Here is a 5,992-nt window from a genome sequence, read left to right as displayed (position 1 = left end):
GGTATATACTAGCAGTGGAATTGCTGGGTCAAATGGTAATTCTGTGTTTTACTTTTTGAAAACCTGCCAAACCATTTTACATTCCTACAAGCAGTGGGTGCTGAAGTTTTTTGTATTACTTTAAATATTTTTGGGCTCTGTTCTGAGGTGCAGTTAAATTACTTGATCCTTTTGAACCTTGCTTTTAAACTTTGTTATCATGCTCCAGAACAGCCTTTAGTCAAGGGCTAATTTGGCTCCATTACTAAGGAAACACCCTTTGGAGGACTCTACTTGATGCCTGTGTATTAGGAGGTCTTTTGAATCTGGTTAGGGGAACACAAACTATTTCTGCCCCTATATGAGCTCCAAGAATTGTTCTTCTTCTTCATTTTGGGTGGTTTTTTTCCCTGGCTTCTGGAAGTTCCTTCACATATCTCTAAGGAGGTAACATTTGAGGTATGCCCTGAATGATGAAAAGGAGGGAGGTTGGTGGAGATCTCAGGGAAAAGCATTCCAAGCAGAAAGAATAGCAATGAAAGATCCTGAATGCATGGGAACCTTTGAAGGACAGAAAGAAGGCAAATGTGAGGGAGCATGGTGAGTGGGGGGCAAAAATGAGAGTCAGAGAGGGAGACAGAAACCAGGTCATACAGAACTTTGTAGGAATGATCAGTAGATTGTATTTTATCCTAGAATTAATGCAAGACATTTGGAGGCTTAGACAGGGGAGTGTTATCGTCTGATCATGCTTAGAAACACCACTGGGGCTGCAGTGTAGACAATGGAGAGTAAGGGGGGAACTGTGGGAGGCAGGAAGACAAGTTAGATCAGAAATCGAGGTGGCAGATGGGAGTGGCTTGAAGTTGGTGAGATGTGGTTGGATTCTGGCTGTTTTGGAGGGAAAGCTGACAAGGGCATGGAATTTGAGGGAAAAAGAGAAATCAAGGATGCATCCTGGCTTTGTCCTAATGAGTTGGGTCACTGTTGGTGCCATCTACTTTAATGTAAGCTGTCTTTTCTTTGTACCTCAAGCACCTAGAACATGCCTGGCAATTGGTAGGTGCACAATAAACATTTGTTTAATAAACAAATGGGGAAGGCTTAGTGGTGGGAATATGCACATATCTGTATCTATATCTGTATCTGTATTTAAATCTAGATCTAAATCTATATCTATATTTTGATGTGGGAGAATCAACATTTCTGTTTTGTCTATTGTAAGTTTTAGGTATTTATTAGGCATTTGAATGGATATGTGAATAAGCAGTTAAATATATGAGTCCAGAAGTCAGGGGAGTCATCTAGGGAGGTTGATTTGAATTTGAGGATTGTTAGGATATAGAAGGTATTTGAATCCATGAAACTAAATGAGGTCATGTAGAGAGAAAGTATATCTACAGAAGTGGCCTGTAAACCAAGCGCTGGGGCCCTCTACCATTTAGAGGCCCAGTAGTCCTGCACAACAGACTGAGAGAGAGCTGTCAATGAGTGAGAGGAAAATTAGATCAATTAGAACAGCCTAGAAAAGGAGTGATCAGCTTTGTTCAATTGACTTGACTTGAGAAGTCAAGTTGGTTGAATGCTGAGAATTCAATTTTGACTTTGACGAGATGTAGGTCATCAGTGTAGTTGTCATTAATTGAAGACACTTCTTTGGGATGATGGAGACAAAAGTCTAATTTCCTGTTTGGACTTGGTTGTGGAAAGACTGGGAGGTGAGCAAGTGGGGAAACTTTGTTTTGAATAGTGCAGAGAAATGGAATGGTAGCAAGAAGACTACATGGGATCAAGGGAGAGGAGGGTTTTTTTTTTTTTTTTTTTTTTTTTTAAGGATATGTCAATGCTAATGATCCAGTAGGGAGAACTTGATGCAGAAGCAAAAGGGGATGTCTTGGTTTTCCAGGCTGCCATCACAAATACCACACCATGGGTTAGCTTAAACAACATAACTCTGTTGTCTAACAGTTTAAGAGGCTAGAAGGCTTGCTTCCTTCCAGCCTCAATAACGTGCTGGCTGGCTGGCAATACTTGGATTCCTTGGCTTTCCTGTCACATTGCGATGTCCTCTTCTTTCTCTTCCAGGTTCCCACTGACCTCAGGCTTCTGGCTCTTCCTTGTGGCTTCCTCTATGTCTGAATTTCTGCTTATAAAGGACCCTGGTAATCTAGATTAAGGCCCACCCTCATTCAATTGTGCCTCACCTTAATTAAAATAATATCTTTCAGAAATCTTATTTACAGTGGGTTCATACCCACAGGAATGTGAATCAAGTCCAAGAACATGTCTAAATGGGGGTACACAATTCAATCCACCATGGGAGATAATTGGAGAAGTAATTGTCCTTGAGTAAACCAGAGGGTGTGGGACCATGTGACCAGAGAGGGGTTGGTCTTAGGAGCCGGGATGTTTCTTGCATTTAACAGGAAGGAGAGTCAAATAGGTGGGTTCAGCTGCAGAAAGGTTGGTGGAATTGGTGAGGATGATGAGAAGTTGTGGTTGGGGGAGTGTTGGTGATCTGAGTAAATATGAGGTGTGAAATAAAGATCTTAAAGATCGGGAGAGTAATTACTAGGAAAAAGTAGTAGGATTTTCTGGCAGTTTTGAGTCTGTTTGAGATTTGTGGTCAGGTATCAGCAGTGAGTCCAAGTAGCATGGTTGTGAGCACCTCTCCAGCAATATTCAGCCACTCAGACTCAGGCAGATCACAGATACCCAAACTCCAACCACTAGGTGGAGAGAACGCCAACATACTGCAGAGCTGCTTATCCTTGGCTCAGGACTTGGGGAGGGATTGCCATGAAGTCTGAAGAAGTCTGGGCAGTTGAACCATCACTAAGTTGGTGATGACTTAGCACAGATGTCATCAACTCCCACAATGGGGACAGTGATGTAAATGAAATGGGCTTGGCTAAGACAAAGTGGATGTTGTGTTGCAAACAGGAGTGTGCATGATCCCTCTGTTTTGAATCCCTTCCTTTCTACTCTGTCTACTTTATTACTTCTTCACTAATTTCTACCCATGTGTTCCAACCCAGTTTAGCCCCAAGACCGAAGACCAGCTACATCTTACCTTGAGCCCATTCTTGCCACGTGAGTTTGTGAGGCTGGTGACCCAGATCTTGCTACTTTTCAAGAGAAGCTGAAAATTTTGATTTTTATTTGAAATTTTCTTATTTGAAAAAACATCTGCATATGTGGAGAGAGTTGGTACAAAAGTGTGTCATGGGAACACAGGTTCAGAGCACAGTAGGAACTTGCAGCAAATGGTCCCTTTATAGCTCGCACGGAATAAAGAGTCCAGAAAGGGCAGACAATCTCTTTGTCAATTATTTAGCACAAAGAATCCGAAAGAGCAGGGGAAGAAGTCCCATCATGTCCTATCTCCCAGGGTGGCCGAAAACTGCTCTGGGTTGGGGTCAGTAGATGGCAGTTCTACATGCCCCACTTTGTGCCAGAGAAGAGGGACAAATTTAGACTGTTTGAGTGTGGATTTTATCCACCTTGGGGGAGGGAACCTTGCTACTGAGAATTCCTGTTCTGATAAGCATCTGGGGATGCTTGTTCCCAGTTTGAATTTAAGGCCTGGTAGGGCCTTTTCACTGGACTTAACATCTGTCCCAAGTTGTGGAATAGAAAAAGAGGTAGGGGTAGGTGAGGTCTGGGTAATGGCCACTTAACAGGTGTCTGTGATTTCCCTAACAGGATGCCAATCAAAACCATCAGTTAGCCATCAGCTTGTAATCCTTGTTCATTACATAACTTTTGGGCCCTCTATGGGTTAATCGTATCATATGTCTCTAAGGTGTTATGAAGTGCTTTTCAAATTTCGAAAGCTTAATTTGGTAAATATCACTATTTATTAAAAACAAAAAACAAAAGAAACAATGCTCAGAGACTTGGGCTCTCTGAGGACTTCTTTGGAGCTCCTGTATGCTGCCATTCTGTCTGTCTCTATTTCTATATCTCCATACCCCTACGTGTTTCCTTGAATTTGCTAGTACATTCTCACCAATAGTGCCCTTGCTATGGATCCCTCTGTTTTGAATCCCTTCCTTTCCACTCTATCTACTTTATTACTTCTGCGCTAATTTCTACCCATGTGTTCCAACCCAGCTTAGCCCCAAGACCGAAGAACATGGCAGGCACAGAGTTGGGCACGAGTTTAATATGACTTACTTACGGGAGATATGGTTTGTTCCACAGCAGAGCCTGGACAGGAAAGATAGAAGTTTGTGTTTTGCAAAACTGTGGTGCCAGGGGGTGGTTTATAAGGATTAGGACAAGGAAGGTGTGAGAACAGAGTTTCCACAGGGTCCTGTAACACAAGGGTGTGGAGATTTGTTATCAGTAGTGATCAAGGGAGAACTTCAGTGCTCCATTTACAATACATTTTTTCTCCCCATGGGGAGTCTGATAACTTTTAAGGTCTGTCCCCATCAAGTAGGCGGCTATGTGAAATCACTATGGAGGGAGAGGGCCAGGGCCCTGGGTCCCCACAGTCCACCCCCACACAGCAGACTACATTGACCATAGGACAGACATTGCATCCACAGACAACAGAGCATAACTTCGCAAAGAGATGTCTCCATGGCCAAGAAAGGGAATTAAACCATTTAGACAAGGGGTCTACTGATAATTGCTGAATTCTGCCAGGCCAGTAGGACATTCCACACAGTCCAATTCTCAGGGGTCACAGTCCAAGAAAGGCTGGTAGCACCTGAAGACGGCAAATTGTGCAAACCTGGCATTGGGTTCAATTATGGGCATGAGTTACTGAAGCCCGCTGTATGAAGATGTTTTCTAGGTGAAAAGAAAGATGTATATGGGGTGTTGTTGCCCTTTCTGACTTTTTAAACACAGCCTATTGGGAGGTGTTTCATTCCTAGTCAAGACATACACATGTTTTAACATTTGAACTGAGGAACAAAGGTTGCCAATTATTAGATCTATTGCAGTTAAAGCTGTGATCCAGAAAATTGGGAAAGGGTTTTGCCTTTTCCAGAGGCAGCCCCTTGGCAGCCTTCTGCTGCTTTAGGGAAATTCATGGGGTGGTTTCCTTTTAATGTCCAGGTTTGTTTACTGCAATTACAGAACTAAAGCTTTGAATCCTGCTGCAAAGAGTTTTGTTTTGTTGTTTTTTTGTTGTTTTTTTTTTTTTTAACTCCAGGAGTACCAGAGTCTTGCTCTTTAATTTTTAAGCAATTCAAATAGAGCACTTTAAGAATTTTTGTTAATTTGTTATTATCATCTGGAGGTATAAGAAAATACATTGAACAGGCAGACAAGATAGTATGAAGTTAGTCACAGAAATTAAGAAATAGACACACAGAAATGCTTTTGAGCAAATACGGGATTGAATATACATTATCTCATCCTTTTCCTACCCTTTTTCAGAACAATTCTAATTATAACACAGTGCTCTTTTTTTTTTTTATCATCATTTTATTGAGATATATTCACATACCACGCAGTCATACAAAACAAATTGTACTTTCGATTGTTTACAGTACCATTACATAGTTGTACATTCATCACCTAAATCAATCCCTGACACCTTCATTAGCACACACACAAAAATAACAAGAATAATAATTAGAGTGAAAAAGAGCAATTGAAGTAAAAAAGAACACTGGGTACCTTTGTCTGTTTGTTTCCTTCCCCTACTTTTCTACACATCCATCCATAAACTAGACAAAGTGGAGTTTGGTCCTTATGGCATTCCCAATCCCATTGTCACCCCTCATAAGCTACATTTTTATACAACTGTCTTCGAGATTCATGGGTTCTGGGTTGTAGTTTAATAGTTTCAGGTATCCACCACCAGCTACCCCAATTCTTTAGAACCTAAAAAAGGTTGTCTAAAGTGTGCGTAAGAGTGCCCACCAGAGTGATCTCTCGGCTCGTTTTGGAATCTCTCTGCCACTGAAGCTTATTTCATTTCCTTTCACATCCCCCTTTTGGTCAAGAAGATGTTCTCCATCCCACGATGCCGGGTCTACATTCCTCCCCG

This window comes from Choloepus didactylus, chromosome 7, assembly GCF_015220235.1.
Source record: "Choloepus didactylus isolate mChoDid1 chromosome 7, mChoDid1.pri, whole genome shotgun sequence".
NCBI classification, from domain to species: Eukaryota; Metazoa; Chordata; class Mammalia; order Pilosa; family Megalonychidae; genus Choloepus; species Choloepus didactylus.
Note: the sequence above shows the minus strand (reverse complement) of the source record.